General features: G+C 43.0%; 1 protein-coding gene and 1 long non-coding RNA gene across 5 annotated transcripts in view; one reads left to right on the top strand and one right to left on the bottom strand.

The window, feature by feature from the left end:
• LOC130355649 (uncharacterized) overlaps nt 1-7425 on the bottom strand; it is a 47792-nt gene extending 40367 nt beyond the window's left edge. For both annotated transcript variants that reach the window (XR_008888606.1, XR_008888607.1), the window contains exons 1-2: nt 7133-7425; nt 5154-5191 (exon numbers count right to left, since the gene is read on the bottom strand). This is a non-coding gene — a long non-coding RNA (uncharacterized LOC130355649). The remainder of the gene's footprint in view (nt 1-5153; nt 5192-7132) is intronic.
• A 5319-nt stretch (nt 7426-12744) lies between these two features.
• The window catches only part of NCK2 (NCK adaptor protein 2), a 64494-nt gene continuing 60689 nt past the window's right edge, over nt 12745-16549 (top strand). For 2 of the 3 annotated variants that reach the window (XM_056556049.1, XM_056556048.1), the window contains exon 1: nt 12746-13000. The gene's annotated coding sequence lies outside the window, so the exon portion shown is untranslated. Of the gene's footprint in view, nt 13001-16549 lie in introns of all 3 variants that reach the window. The other variant, XM_056556050.1, reaches the window with a different exon arrangement.

Raw genomic sequence — 16549 nt, 5'->3', positions numbered from 1 at the left:
GTTGTCCGTTGGAATACCATCACTGACTTTACCAAAAATATATGGCACAACCAAAAAAATACTATTTGTGTGGGGAAATTAAAAAGAAAACCGCAATTTTGCAAATTTTGGAACGTTTCCTTTTCACGCCGTACAATTTACGGTAAAAGTGACATGTGTTCTTTATTCTTTGGGTCAATACGATTAAAATGATACCGTGATAACATACTTTTCTATTACTGTTGCGCTTTTAAAAAAAATCACAAACTTTTTAACCAAAGTAGTACGTTTAAGATCCCTCTATTTTGAAGACCTATAACTTTTTCATTTTTCTGTATAAGCGGCAGTATGAGGGCTCATTTTTAGCGCCATGATCTGTATTTTTTATTGATACCATATTTGCTTACATAAAACTTTTAATAAATTTTTTATAACATTTTTGGGGAATAAAATGTTATAAAAAAGCAGCTATTTTGGACTTTTTTTTTGTTATGTTCACACCGTTCACCATACGGTATCATTAACATTTTATTTTAATAGTTCAGATATTTACGCAAGTGGCGATACCAAATATGTATATAAAATATTTTTTAACACTTTTTGGGGGCAAAATAGGGAAAATGGGGCAATTTAAGTTTTTATTGGGGGAGGGGGTTTTTCCCTTCTTTTTTACTTCATTTTGTTTACTTTTATTTTTACACTTTAATAGTCCCCACAGGGGGCTATTTATAGCACTCACTCGATTGCTAATCCTGTTCAGTGCTATGTATAGGACACAGCACTGATCAGGGTTATTGGTCATCTTCTGCTCTGGTCTGCGGGAAGGCAGATCAGAGCAGAAGACTCCCGGAAGACAGCGGAGGCAGGTGAGGGGACCTCCGGCTGCCGTGCTGGATGATCGGATCGCCGCGGCAGCGCTGCCGGCGATCCGATCATCCAATTAAGTGACCGCGATCCTGCAGATGCCGTGATCGGTATTGATCACGGCATCTGAGGGGTTAAGGTGAGGTGTCCGCCATTACCGGCCGCGCATGATCCGGGCATCCGATTATGCTTAGGACGTAAATGTATTGTCCTGGTGCATTAAGTACCACCTCACAGGACGTACATTTACGTCCTGCGTCGTTAAGGGGTTAATATAAACTTCATGGCTGTTTGGAGTTATTTTATGGTCTCTCTGTCACTATTCCAAGGCCTCTATATTACCCGTGTGTCAACATTTACCTACCTTTCATTGTGTTTTCTTGTCTAAATCCAAAATATTATTATTTTATTTTGAAACCATCATAAGGTTTGCAGCTCCATTTTCTGTTACAGACCTTCTGGGTGCGTTCCCACTAGGGAATTCCCGCGGAATTCCACGAGCAGAACTCTGCAAGCGGAATTCAGTGGTGTGAACTTAACATTAGTGTGGATGGGTCTCCGCGAGACCCGTTCACACTGCGGAATTTCAGCGGTGGACAATTCTGCCGCTGAAATTGTTCAGCGCAAAGAAAGAACATGTTCATTCGCTGGGCGGATTCCGGGAATACTGCATAGCCATCAATGGTGGCGGCTCAGTGACCCGCGGCCCTAGCGCCGAAGCACAATTAGCGGCGGCCGCCAGGCGGAATCTCCGCTCACGGAATTCAGCGAGCAGAGATTCTGCAGTGTGAATGCACCCTTACAGTTGACCCCTTAAGGACTCAGACCATTTTCACCTTAAGGAAGCAGCTAATTTTATTTTTGCGTTTTTGTTTTTTCCTCCTTGCCTTCTAAAATTCATAACTCTTTTATATTTCCATTCCTAGACCCATATGATTCATGATTTTTGCGTGACCAGTTGTACTTTGTAATGACATCACTCATTTTACCCTTAAATGTATGGTAAACCTCCAAAATTATTTTTTGTGAAAGGAAATTTAAACAAAAATCATAATTTTGCTAATTTGAGGGGCTTTGTTTTCGCGCTGTACACTTGACGGTAAAAAAATACATGTTTTCTTTATTCTCTGGATCAATACGATTAAAATAATACTCATGGTTACATACATTTCTATTATTGTACTGCTTTTAAAAATCTCAAACTTTTATTTACAAAATCAGTATGTTTAAAATTGCCCTATTTTGACCACCTATAACTTCCTTATTTTACCGAATTCAGGGATTTGTGAGGGCTCATTTGTTGCGCCATGATCTGTAGCTTGTTTTGGTACCATATTTGCGTATATGTGATGTGACAAAAATGCAGACATTTTTGACTTTTTTTTTACGTTTACGCCGTTCGCGGTAGGGGATCATTAACATTATATTTTTATAGTTCAGACATTTACGCACAGAACAATACCAAATATGTTTATTAGCTATCATTTTTTTACGCTTTTATATATTTAATATGTAGAAAAAGGGTGATAAATAATAATAATTTTATTTATATAGCGCCTACAGATTCCGCAGCGCTTACAATTATGGGGTACAAACAAAGACAAGTATCAGACATAACCCCTTAACGACGCAGGATGTAAATATACGTCCTGGTGATGTGGTACTTAACGCACCAGGACGTACATTTAAGTACGTGGATCGCAGCCAGGGACCAGCCAGTAATGGCGGACACCCGCGGATGTCCGCCATTAACCCCTCAGATGCCGTGATCAATACAGATCACAGGATCTGCAGCGCTGCCGCGGTGATCCGATCATCCTGCACGGCAGACGGAGGTCTCCTCACCTGCCTTCGCTGTCTTCCGGGAGTCTTCTGCTCTGATCTGCCTACCAGAGAAGAAGATGACCGATAGCCCTGATCAGTGCTATGTCCTATACATAGCACTGAATAGGATTAGCAATCGAATGGTTGCTATAAATAGTGCCCTATGGGGACTATAAGAGTGTAAAAATAAAAGTAAAAAAAGTAAAAAAAATTAAGTAAAAAAAATGTGAAAAACCCCCTCCCCCAATAAAAACGTAAATTTTCCCATTTTCCCTACTTTACCCCCAAAAAGTGTAAAAAAATTATTTTATATACATATTTGGTATCGCCGCATGCGTAAATATCGGTACTATTAAAATAAAATGTAAATGATCCCGTACGGTGAACGGCGTGAACGTAAAAAAAACCAAACAAAATAGCTGCTTTTTTTAATAACATTTTATTTAAAAAAAAATTTATAAAAAATGTAATAAAAGTTTTGTATAAGCAAATATGGTATTAATAAAAAGTACAGATCACATTGCAAAAAATGAGCCCTCATACCACCGCTTATACGGAAAAATGAAAAAGTTATAGGTCTTCAAAATAGGGGGATTTTAAACGTACTAATTTGGTTAAAAAGTTTGAGATTTTTTTTTAAGCACAACAGTAATACAAAAGTGTATAATCATGGGTATCATTTTAATCGTATTGACCCAGAGAATACAAAACATGTCATTTTTACCATAAATTGAACGGCGTGAAAAGGAAACCTTCCCAAATTAGCAAAATTGTGGTTTTCTTTTCAATTTCCCCACACAAATAGTATTTTTTTGGTTGCGCCATACATTTTATGGTAAAGTGAGTGATGGCATTACAACGGACAACTGGTCGCGCAAAAAACAAGCCCTCATACTAGTCTGTGGATGAAAATATAAAAGAGTTATGATTTTTTGATGGGGAGGAGGAAAAAACGAAAGCGTAAAAATAAAATTGTCTGAGTCCTTAAGGTCCAAATGGGCTGAGTCCTTAAGGGGTTAAAAACTTTATTGGGGGAGGGGATTTTTCAAATTTTTGGTAACTTTTTTTTACATTTATTTTACACTTTTTTTGTCCCCATAGGAGACTATCTATAGTAATCATTAGATTGCTAATACTGTTCAGTGCTATGCATAGGGCATAGCAAAGATCAGTATTATCGGCGATCTTCTGCTCTGGTCTGCTGGAAGGCAGATCAGTGCAGAAGACCCCGGGAGACGGACGGAGCCAGGTGAGGGGACCTCCGTCCACCATCTTGGCTGATCTGATCCCCACGGCAGTGCCGCGGGCGATCAGATCAGCCATTATAAGAGCCGCACTACCGCAGATGCCGTGATTTGTATTGATCACGGCACCTGAGGGGTCAATGGCAGACGTCAGTGCAATCGCTGATGTCCACCATTACCGGTGGGTCCGCAGCTCCTGACAACCGCCGGAACCCGCCGGGAATGAAGCGAGCGCATCTCCTGCGCTCGTATCATAGCCGCGCCGTAAATGTACGGCGCCGTGCGCTAAGAGGTGCTATGCAGCGCCGTACATTTACGGCGCATGTCCTTAAGGGGTTAAAGCAAATCTGTCATCAGTATCACCCGCACAAACCTGTCATACAGGCTTGTACTGCGGGTGATACTGATAAAAATGATCCTTACAATATCCTGAATGGCCCAGCCGTTGCGCCGTTATCACTGTTTTTCTTTTTATGTAAATGAGGTCCTTGGGGTATGGGCGGAGCTAGGACCGGAGCTCCGGGCACCCCACACGATCTTCTGCTGGGCGGGCGCTCTGCCCAGCTCATCAATATGCACGGACTCCCTCCCTGCTCTAGCAGCACGGCGCATGCGCCGCTACCAGAGTACACCCCAAAGAGGAGTCAGTTTCAGCCTCATGAAGCTGAAACTCATGCCGCTTCTGGGTGTACTTTGAAAGCGGCGCATGCACCGTGGCAAAAACCTGCCGCGAGAGCAGGGAGGGAGGCCGTGCATATTGATGAGCTGGGCAGAGCGCCCTCCCAGCAGAACATCATGTGGGGTGCCCAGAACTTAGGTCCTACCTCCACCCATGCCCCAAGGACCTAATTTATATAAAAAGAAAAACAGCAATAACAGAGCAACAGGCTGGGCCATTCAGGCCATTGTAAGTACCATTTTGATCAGTATTAAAGCCTGTCAGAAACCCTACCCCCCGTGATTTCAACAGCAGGATCATGGGGCTGAAATCTCCCATGCACAGCACCATTCTAGACTAAAGGGCAGCCACTAGGCTTAGGTGCTTAATTGACTACTGGGAGCTACATGAATCCCAGAAGTGGCTGTAGTTTGGAAAAAATGTTATATGCAGGATGAAGCAGAGGATTTGGTGCTCTGTACAAAAATCAAGATAAAAACAAGGAACAAATATTCTATGAAATTACCACAATAGTTTGTACTGTAATGATGCTCATAGTCCATTTTTGTATTGTAAAAACCTACCGTATGTGAAGAATCCTTCTATGTAGTCTTTTATACATCTGTAAAATACAAAACATTTTAAGACTTCATTAACACTGCTGTTCGGACATGGCAGTGTGACATCCGTCATAGAAGCCGAGGGAGAATAACTAGAGGAAAAATACATGATGCAACGATTTTTCATCCCGCTATTCCTGTCGAAAAACGGCAATCGACGGACTCCATAACAGTAAATGGGATCTGTCGGGACCCTTTTTTTCATGTTGTGTCCTGTCAAAAAAATCCTTGGTTAAGGCACAAAAAAAAACTGCCTGACGGACATTCTCCGACTGGGCACAACGGCAGTGTGAAAGGGGCCTTACATGTCAGTTACTTACAGTACATGGTACACGGATGTTATATAAAAATAACAAATCAAATACCCAAGGGATTCACTTTTACAGGCTTTACTTTTTACTTTTAAGGCTTTACAATCAATATATCTACAGGGCAGAGTCCACTCTGCTTAAAATACAATGATAAGACTCCTTTGTTCCGTTAAATATTAACTCTTCTGAAGTTCAAGTTATCTCTTAAGAACTAGTGATCTTACGCAGGTAAATGAAAGGTGCTCAAGGAGTATTCACCATAAGGCAGTAAAAACATTCCAAGACATACAATTTCAGAGCTAGCCAAAGAACTGTAAGGGCTTATCCACACTTCAGTCAAAGAAATTCCACTTGAAGCAGATGCCGCCAAAATCATCAGCGGTAGGACAGCGCAGGCGTACACCGTCTCATAGACGCCTCATTCCACAAGTTGAATTCCGCTGTGGAAATTCTGAAGTATGCACAGAGCAGAGGAATCCAATTCAAAACAATGTTACAAGTGGAATTCTGTCAGGACGTGGCCTAAGAGGCTGGTGTGAGTAAGAACTTACAACCTGACAAAATGGAAATAGGTTGTTCCATCATAAAATATATATGTTTGTGTGTGTATATATATATATATATATATATATATATATATATATATATATATATAATCAATTTAGAGATAATAAAAAATATGTTTGCTAAAAAATGAAGAAAAAAAATAAAAAAATTTGCCCTCACCTCCCAGTTCTCCCCTGTTTGACATAAAGAACCCTACTTTAGGAGGTATGTTCAGGAGGTAAGGACAAGAAGATGGGAAAAGACTCGTTAGATGTGGGATCGTATCGACCCATATCTTTATTAAATACAGATATAAAATTAATAGCAAAAGTTCTGGCAAGGAGGTTAAATCAAGTCGTTACTAAAATAATAGGACAGAAACAGGGAGGGTTTATGCCAGGTCGGACAGTGCATGATAATATTTAGCAGGTGTTCAAGTCAATACAATATAAGGGTACTGGTCCCCGCTCTATCCTGTCGTTAGATGCTACCACGGCTTTCGACAGGGTAGAGTGGGGATACCTTTGGAAGGTTCTGGGCAAATTTGGGGTGGGTTCTAGATTTGTGAGTTATGTTCAATTGCTATATAATAAACCGGAGGGTCATTATATGATGGATGGTGTCCCCTCTCGCCCCTATTATTTGCACTATACATAGAGCCGCTAGCAGTGTGGATCCGGGAAAATAAACTTTTCAAGGGATATGGAAGTACTGGTTGGAGTAATAAGATCCTCTTATACGCAGACGACATACTTTTGTTTGTCACCCAGCCCAAAGAAAAAATCCCTCAGATTATGCAGATGTTTGAAAAATACACTTCCGTTTCAGGGCTTGAACTAAACTGGAGCAAGTCTATTCTACTCCCACTGAACGAGGAGTTGGATAGCATGGTAGGGAGATTGAGGATTCTGGGAAAATCAGAGAGTTTTACCTACTTAGGTGTTAAAATATCAGCGGGAGTGGAGCAATTTGTGAAAAATAATATTCAACCTTTTATAGCAAACTTAACTAACAAGATAAAAATTTGGATAAAAATGCCTTCAGTTATTTCAGAATTAGTGTCAATAGTAAAAATGATAATACTACCTCAATTTGTATTTGTCTTCAGCGCAGCACCGATGTGGATAGGCAATATATGGTATAGTAAACTGGAACCAATACTGGAAAGATTGCTATGGAGCAGAAAGCGGGTCAGGTTGAAATATAGGAATTTTACAGCAACGTGGGAAAAAGGTGGGATTGCTTTACCCAATCCTACATTATATTTTATGGCAATACAACTAGTAAGACAAGTAAACTGGAGGGAGTATGGATATTTAGGTAGATTAATCAAAGAAAATAAAATTTATAATATATTTGAATTATTAGATATGGGGGTACTGGGGAATCATGAGGGGAATAAAAATTCCCAATTTATAACATTTGATAAAACTTGGAAGGAGTTAAAAAAAAAGGTGTCACTTAATAGAGAGTATGGAATTTACACCTTTGTGGAATAATAGGAATTTAATAAAACTGACAACGTGTGATCAGAATTTTTGGAAAAAGAAAGGGGTGAGGAGATTAGGACAGATGTTTGAAAATGGAAATTTGCGGAATTTGCAACACTTTAAAGATCTATATGGATTAAGTGGGGATGAGTGGTTTTATTATCCACAGATTCAGCACGCAGTTAAAAACACAATCGATAAGAATATATTTAAAATTAATCACCATAAGATAATAGATGCACTGATTAAAATGGATAGTCTTAAAAAAAAAAAAAGGGATTTTCAATATTATATAAACATTTTAATGATACCATAGGAATAAATGGTATGGTGAACATAAAAAAATGGGAAAAGGATATGAACCCCTCAAGAAGGAATCTTGGGATAGTATTGGTAAAAATATAGATAAGGTATCATGAAATATGCAGCACAAGATTACACAATTTCGAATTTTACATAGGGCCTATTACTAACTGGTGTTCCCCCAAAAAATAGGGGCCAAGAACTCCTCAAAATGTTTGAAATGCAGATGTTTTACATAATTTCTGGGCATGTAATCAAGTAGCAACTTATTGAGAACAGGTAATTGTAGAGATAGAAGGTAAAATAGGGGAGAGAATCCCGCGGACTATCCCAGTTGTATTATTGGGAGACAATGAGGGTTTGGGGAAATCTGAAGAATTGTTATGTAGACCTCTCTTCTATGCTATACTGTAAAATTGGGTGAACCCTAAGGGACCATTCATTGAGGAATGGAGAAAGGAGATGAAAGTGCTTAAAAGTAAAGAACAATTATGGATAAAAGGGAAAAAGGGCTACAAAATAGGAAAAAAATATGGAGTAGTTGGTAGATAAGCATTTTACTTTTTTCTTTTTTTTTTTTTTTTTTTTTGCCCAGGCTCCAGGGGGAAGGGGAGAGGGGAAGAATTATTAATAAAGGGGTTTTGTTATGATTTAAGTATACATTGTAAATTTATGTGGATTATGGAATTCCCTTTGCTCTAATGTGTATTTCTGTTTTTTGTATGTGAAAAAAAATGTATAAAGAATTTAAAGGGGTATTCCAGGAATCAAAAAATAGGCCTTTTTTCTTTCAAAGACAGCGCCCTCCTTGTCTCCACTTTGGATGTGGTTTTACAACTTGGCTCCATTCACTCCAATGGAACTGAGCTGCAGAACCACACCCCACAACCAAACTGGAGACAAGGAGTTTGAGGAGGTAGCCGGAGGGCTTACCTCTGCTTCCGTCCAGGTCCTGGCTTTGAGATTGACAGTGCCTGGCTGAACATACAGATCGCAGAGCATACAGATCAATGTGGTCCTATGGAACCACATTGATTTGTATGAGGAATCTACGGATTCCTCCTAAAAGTCCCCTAAGGGGGCTAAAAGTGTAAAAAAAATAAAAATAAAAAAAAATAAAAAATAAGTTGAATAAAAAGTGTAAAAAAAAAACACCCATTAACCCCTTCCATATTAAAAGTTTGAATCACCCCCCTTTTCCCAAATTCCATATAAAAAATATGTAACCATAATAAAAATAAACATATGTGGTATCGCCGCGTGTGTAAATGTATGAACTATAAAAATATAATGTAAATTAAACCGCATGGTCAATGGCGTATATGTAAAAAAATCCAAAGTCCAAAATTGCGTATTTTTGGTCACTTTGTATACCCCAAAAAAAGTATAAAAAGCGATCAAAAAGTCCCATCAAAACAAAAATGGTACCGATAAAAACACTCCTGTATATGGAAAAAATAAAAGCTATAGGGGTCAGAAGATGATAATTTTACACATACTAATTTTGGTGCACATAGTTATAATTTTAAGTAGTAAAATAAAATAAAACCTATATAAATATTAGGTATCTTTGTAAAAATATGGACCTACAGAATAATGATGAGGTGTCATTATTACCAAAAAGTGCACTGCATATAAGCGGAAGCCCCCAAAATTTACAAAATGGAATTTTTTTCCAATTTTGCCCCACAAATATTTATTTTCTGGTTTCGCTGTAAATTTTGTGGTGAAATAATTGGTGCCATTATAAAGTGCAATTGGTGGCGCAAAAAATAAGCCCTCAAATGGGTCTGTAGGTGCAAAATTTAAAGCATTATGATTTTTAGAAGGTGATGAGGAAAAAACGAAAGTGCCTGGTTTTGCCCATAGTAACCAATCACAAATTTGGTTCATAGAGATCAGTGGCTGCTGTTTCGCTTGTTCCCATATAACTGGTAAAGTTTCTCTGTAGAAAAACGTGAGGAGAAACTGACGCCAGCACTGATCCCACTGTTGTGAGTGGGGTTGTTCCAGGCATTCAGCATTTTAGTGTGGTCCAGGGGTCAGACAGGAGCTGTGAACTTAGGCGGGTGAAAAGTCCGAATGACAACTGATATATTACTAAAAAACTGAGCCTGATGCCCAGGATATCTACATCAGAGTTGTCACAGAGTCCATTCCAGAGACAACAGAGCTGGAAGGTCCCATTGGTTTAACCCGATAACGACCATGGACGAGTATAGACATCCAGGTTGGCGGGCGTTCCCGCACCTGGACGTCTATACTCGTCCATTCTTTTCGTGGGTGCTGCCCAGTGCACCCACGAGATCGCGGCAGGGACTCGGCTGTATCACACAGCCGGGACCCTGCTGCACTGCCAGGACCGAAGTAAACTTCGGTCCCGGCAGTTTTAACCCTTACAGCCGCGGTCGGAAGTGACCGCAGGCTGTAAGTGTTATGACAGAGGGAGGGAGCTCCCTCTGTCCCTCCTGCAGCACCCCGCATCGCGATCGCGGGGTGCTGTGTGTAATACGTGGCTGGCCGGGGCCTGCCGCACTGCCGGGAGTGAAGTTCACTTCACTCCCGACAGTTTAACCCTTACAGCCGCGGTCAGAAGTGACTGCGCGCTGTAAGGAGTTCTGACAGAGGGAGGGGGCTCCCTCCATCTCTCCTGCAGCACCCCGGAGCATCGCGGGGTGCTGCTGCATACCTGGGCAGCCGAGGGTCCTACAAAGACCCCCAGGTCTGCCCTAGGTATTGCCTGTCCCTGATATGCTGCCTGCTAGTGAAAACTGGCAGGCAGCATATAACTGCAATGCTTTGGAATACTAAGTATTCCAAAGCATTAAAAAGTGTAAAAATAAATAAATAAATAAAATAAAAGTGTAAAAATAAATAAAAATGTAATAAAAGTGTAAAAAAAATATATATATATATATATATATTAAAAATACATTTATTAAATGAATCTAATAAAAAAAAAAAAAAAGCATAATGTGTAGGATCCCATTGGCGGACATCAGCAGCATGTAATATGCTGCGGATGTCCGCCACGTGATCCTACATATTATGCAGCAGTCACGGTAATGAGCTCGCTGCTGCGGCTGGATAGCTTTGTGCGTCCACTCATAGCGGCGGATTTTCCGCCAGCAGTCATGAGCGGACACACTGAGCTACCCAGCCGCAGCAGTGATGGATATATTCGCCATGAGCGGGTGCTTATTCCCACAACATGGCGGATATATCCATCAGGAGCCTTAACTGTCACAGACAGATGCGTTATACTGCCAGCCAGCCAAGGACCAATCAGAGAGGTCCCTGGTCCAGCCAATAACTTGTAGGGGTGCGGTATATAAATGGGGTCACTGTTCTGCCCTAAAAGCCAAATGGCGCTCCTCTCCTTCTGAGTCCTACCACGCGGCCAAGGAACCATATATGGCCAAAGCGGGGGTATTTCCGAACATGGGACAAGCAGCTAAATAAAATATAGGGTGCATTTCTTTCAATATCAGAAGTGATGTACAAAAAATATGCCCCCCAAATGATGCATTTGTGAAAAATTGCAATTTTCGAATTTTTAACACTGACTTTGTAATAATTCCTGCCAAAAAACTATGGTGTTAAAATACTCACTGTACCCCCTAGCGAATACCTTGAGGGGTCTAGTATTTAAAACGGGGTCATTTGGGGGGGGGGGGGTGTTCCTATGTTCTACTACCTTTTAATTTCTGCAAACCTTGTATAGCATATAAAAAAAGATGTACTTTTCAAATTTTCAAGTTAAATTGTTAGGGTTCTAACTAATTTAAAATGTTAATTAAAAACTAAAAAATGACGTCAGAATAAAGTAGACATCTGAAAGTATAAGTTTCATAAACTATTTGGTCAGTAAGTATAAATATATGCAACCAATTAGTGTTAAAATGGCAAAAAATCCTAATTTTTTGTAAAAATTTCATGATTTTTTGCATTGTAAAAAAAAACTACAAATGATATCGGCTTACTTTTACTATGTACATGAAGGAAAACTTGTGACAAAAAAACAATGTCAGAATTATCGTGATTGGCAAAACGTTACCAGAGTTATTCTCTAATAAAGACAGACATCCCCGATTTGAAAAAACAGGCCTGGTCTTTCAGGGGCGTACAGGTTTATTTTCATTGGTCCTTAAGGGGTTAAAGGAGGTCAGTTGGGTTTCCTTCTGGTGGCTGTTATTTTTTTATCTGCTCAAGTCAAAATCATTTGAAGAGAATATGCAAACTGAACTCCAACATTAATGTGAACGAGTCCATATATGGACCCAATCTATGTCTATTATGACTGAGGTAGGTTCATACTGCGTGTAATGCTTCTGTCACACGTATCCCTCAGCATATTGTCAGGAATAGGTTGCTGACATATACTATAGCGGAGTAGCAGGTGTTATTCATATCAATGGAGTTCGGGCCACATAAGCCGTTTTCAGCACTGGCAGTCACTCCTTTTGATCCATTGAAATCTATGGTAGGTACTGCTTTCAGTCACATGTATGTTAGCAACCTGTTCTCAGAGGGAGGCCAATGGATACCTGTGGTGGAAGCCCTTAGTACAGTGTGAACCCAGCCGCCATTGCTACCCCAATCAGACCCTAGCACATCCATCATTATATGCCCATAGTTCATTCATTGTAAGCCCCCAATATCCCCTCATCTGGCGGGCACTATACATTAGACCCTTGCCTGGCTGCTCCATGGATGAGAAGCCTAGAAGGAAGCTCCTGTAATACTCTAGTATGGCACATGGCTTAGTAAGTGCCGTCTAGCTTTCTCCTATGGTCACATATGGGATAGCAGGATGATAGGACACGATAGTCAGCATCCCCACGCAGAGCGGGGCCGGTCACGTGACGAAGGGTCCCGGGAGAGTACCGCGGTCAGGTGACGGCTCGCGAGGAGGAGGCGCGTGCGCGCTGAAGCATGCACGCGCAGGCGGGAGGTGACAGCCCGGGAGCGCGCGGTGTCGGTTGGCCGGAGTACGTTGCCAGGAGGAGGTGGAGGAGAAAGACTGGGAGAGAAAGGAGGAAAGTGGCCGGGCACCGACAGGAAGAACCGGAGAGTAAGCCGGGCCTGTGACCGTGGGTCCCGGCAGACAAAGCGAAGCTCTCTGAGGCGAGCGGGATCGTGCGGGCTGCGGAGCCGGGAGGTGAGTGTGATGGAGATGATGTGCCCGACCGTGTCTCCCCGAGGCCTGCACGCTGACCGTATAGTGAGCCGCCCCTGTCCGCCAGCACTGTGCCCCCCGACCCGCTGCCTTTGTTAGGTGCCCTCCCCCTCCGTGTGCGGCGCTCACATCCCCCATCTCCCCTCCCCAGGGGTCTGTCTTCCTGTCAGGATCCCGGGGGAGCTGCTCCCTGTCCTCGTGTGACATATGGAGCACCAGTGATGCGTCTCCTCCGGCACCTCGGGCTGGGGACTAACTTTCCGGCTGCTGGAAGTTTCCTGTGGAGGGACCGTTAGTGGAGATAGGTGAGCCAGCCTGCAGAGAGGGCACATGTGGGTACCACACTCTTCGGGGGTCCTAGATGTCACCAAGTAACATAACTCAGCATATAGGAAAAGCAGTCACCCACTGGCAGGTAGGTACACATGAAGGCACATGCCTGACCTGATATTAGGAGCTGGCACACTCATCATGTCTTGGTGTCAGCAGCCAGTCATGATAGGAAGCCCTTGTGTTCCCGGTCAGCAGCCAATCGTGACAGGAAGCCCTTGTGTCCCCGGTCAGCAGCCAATCATGATAGGAAGCCCTTGTGTTCCCGGTCAGCAGCCAGTCATGATAGGAAGCCCTTGTGTTCCCGGTCAGCAGACAGTCATGACAGGAAGCCCTTGTGTTCCCGGTCAGCAGCCAGTCATGATAGGAAGCCCTTGTGTTCCCGGTCAGCAGACAGTCATGATAGGAAGCCCTTGTGTTCCCGGTCAGCAGACAGTCATGATAGGAAGCCCTTGTGTTCCCGGTCAGCAGCCAGTCATGATAGGAAGCCCTTGTGTCCCCGGTCAGCAGCCAGTCATGACAGGAAGCCCTTGTGTTCCCGGTCAGCAGCCAATCATGATAGGAAGCCCTTGTGTTCCCGGTCAGCAGCCAATCATGATAGGAAGCCCTTGTGTTCCCGGTCAGCAGCCAATCATGATAGGAAGCCCTTGTGTTCCCGGTCAGCAGCCAGTCATGACAGGAAGCCCTTGTGTTCCCGGTCAGCAGCCAGTCATGACAGGAAGCCCTTGTGTTCCCGGTCAGCAGCCAGTCATGATAGGAAGCCCTTGTGTTCCCGGTCAGCAGCCAGTCATGACAGGAAGCCCTTGTGTTCCCGGTCAGCAGCCAGTCATGACAGGAAGCCCTTGTGTTCCCGGTCAGCAGCCAGTCATGATAGGAAGCCCTTGTGTTCCCGGTGGACTATTGAGGTGATCTAATATATCAGGTCTATTTCCCAAATGTATTCTTTATCAGTGCAAGACTAAAAGAACCTGGTCAACCACTGAGTCCATAGTGATACACAAAGTAAATGAACCCATCATGAACACCTCAGGTGATGCGTTGGCATCATGTTTTTACAGGTTGCTGACGTAGAGCGCGATGTAAACACCAAAAAACTGTGTGAATACGACCTACATTTTTGGGCAGTTTTCTATTGCCATCTCTAGAGTTTCCTCTTTCTGCATACTAGATGCTGGCTGCCTGGTTGGGACATTCCCTTAAAGGGGTACTCCAGCCCTGAGACATATTATCCCTTATCCTTTGGATACGGGATAAGATGTCTCACCGCTGGGGATCCCCGCAATTTTGTATTCGCCACCCACCTGTTTGAGCTGCAAGCAGCGGTGCAGGCTCACAAACAGCCGGGTGGCGACCACGGGGCCGGAGTATCGTGTCATCACGACTCCGCCCCCGGGTGACGTCACCCCCCGCTATGCAAGTCTACGGGAGGGGGCGTTGCGGTCGTTACGCCCCCTTCCATAGACTTGCATAGCGGGGGGTGACGTCACACGGGGCGTGGAGTCGTGACGTCACAATACTCCGGCTCCGTGGTCGCCACCCGGATATTTGTGAGCTGGCACCGCGGTGTGCAGCTCAAACAGGTGGGTGGCGAATATAAGATTGGGGGGGTCCCCAGCGGCGGGAACCCTGCGGTGAGACATCTTATCCCCTACCCTTTGGATAGGGGATAAGATGTCTCAGGGCCGGATTACCCCTTTAAACAGATTAATGGGTGAACTCACAAGTAGCTGTGCCAGGAAGAATCTGTTCAGTTACAGCTAGCTTCTCTCCATCCACGGACACCCCGCCATGTACCGTATCCTATGATGCCATCTTTTCCTGCCCAGTCCAGCTGTCAGAGCCCACTGGTATGCTGAAGTACATGTCACTGACCATTTTTTGGGTGACCATTCTGGTCCTCACAATAGAGTGAAAATCCAGCATGGCCACATTATTTGCTGGGCCTTTTTGTGGGTAGTACTAACAGTTGGCACTCCCAATGTGGTGTGGTGCATGTGTCTGGAAGGCAGCCTTTCATACAGGTTGAAGAAAGTGGTATAGCATTCACCTCAAAGCAAAAGTTATCTTTTTATTTGCACTAAGACGGCATGACATGTTTAATCGTGACATGTGTATGGACCTTTTCTCAATAGAGCCATAATGCATTACAATAGGATGTTTTGTCATGCTGTCCTAGTACAAATAAACTAAGAAGTAGTTTCTGCTCACTCCCATGCAGCCCAGCAAATTCAGCGGGTCAGTTAGCAGTCTATGTCACTAGCAGGGGGGTATTGGGAGGTTGAAATCTTAAGGCAGCCTGTCTCCAAGTTTTTGCATATAGCTGCTGGCAAATCAACTTTACACTAATCCAGGTAATGATGTTCCAGGACATCAGATTGCATCAAAAAGCAAGTTTATTCAGGTCTGCTAGTTCCTGAAGATGTGCTACTCACTCATAGCCTCTTTGGTCCACCACCCCTCATCTTGACTGTCAATGCCAAGGTTAATCCTGAAACCATGCATCTATGCCATGAGTTCTGATTTCAAAACTGAGCCTATAAGCCAAGTCCTATTTGTCTCCAGATGGAAAGGGAGGCTTGAGGTGGCTAGTGAAACAGCAGTACTTAAAGAGTACCTGTCATGAAACAAAACTTTTGATATATCTTTCTTGATGTAAAGTGTTTACTGTTTGTAATTTATCTTCTGTTAAAAAAATCTTTTAGCTTTAAAAGTTAGACCACTAGGGGTCTCTCTTCTCTCTCTCCCTGCACTGTGCACATAGGCTTTAGACTTGTGCCGGACTGGCACAAGTCCAAAGTCTGGAAGTGCAGATGGGGGGGGGGGGGGGGACATCGGTGCGAGCGCAGCATAGAACAGGGAAGGCGGAAGTCTTACCCGGCAGGCTTCAGATTACGTCAGGCCGGCCGGGTAACGCCCCATTACTACTGGCCAAAGTTCACTGTCTGTTAGCAAGAAAACATTGGCTATATATAACAAGGGGAATACTGAACGAAATTACACAAAAAATACAGCGGAGGAATAGTAATGCAGAGGGGAACCTAACAGTTAAAATTAACTGATTTGGATGATGGCAGGTACTCTTTAAAGGGGTTATCCAGGAATAGAAACACAGAGCTAATTTCTTCCCCAAAAAAAGCACCAAACCTGCCCTCATGTTGTGTGGTAATACAACTTGGCTCCATTCACTTCAATAGAACTGAT

The sequence above is a fragment of the Hyla sarda genome, chromosome 2, assembly GCF_029499605.1.
Source record: "Hyla sarda isolate aHylSar1 chromosome 2, aHylSar1.hap1, whole genome shotgun sequence".
Taxonomy (NCBI): domain Eukaryota; kingdom Metazoa; phylum Chordata; class Amphibia; order Anura; family Hylidae; genus Hyla; species Hyla sarda.
This window is presented reverse-complemented; position numbering and strand designations above follow the sequence as displayed.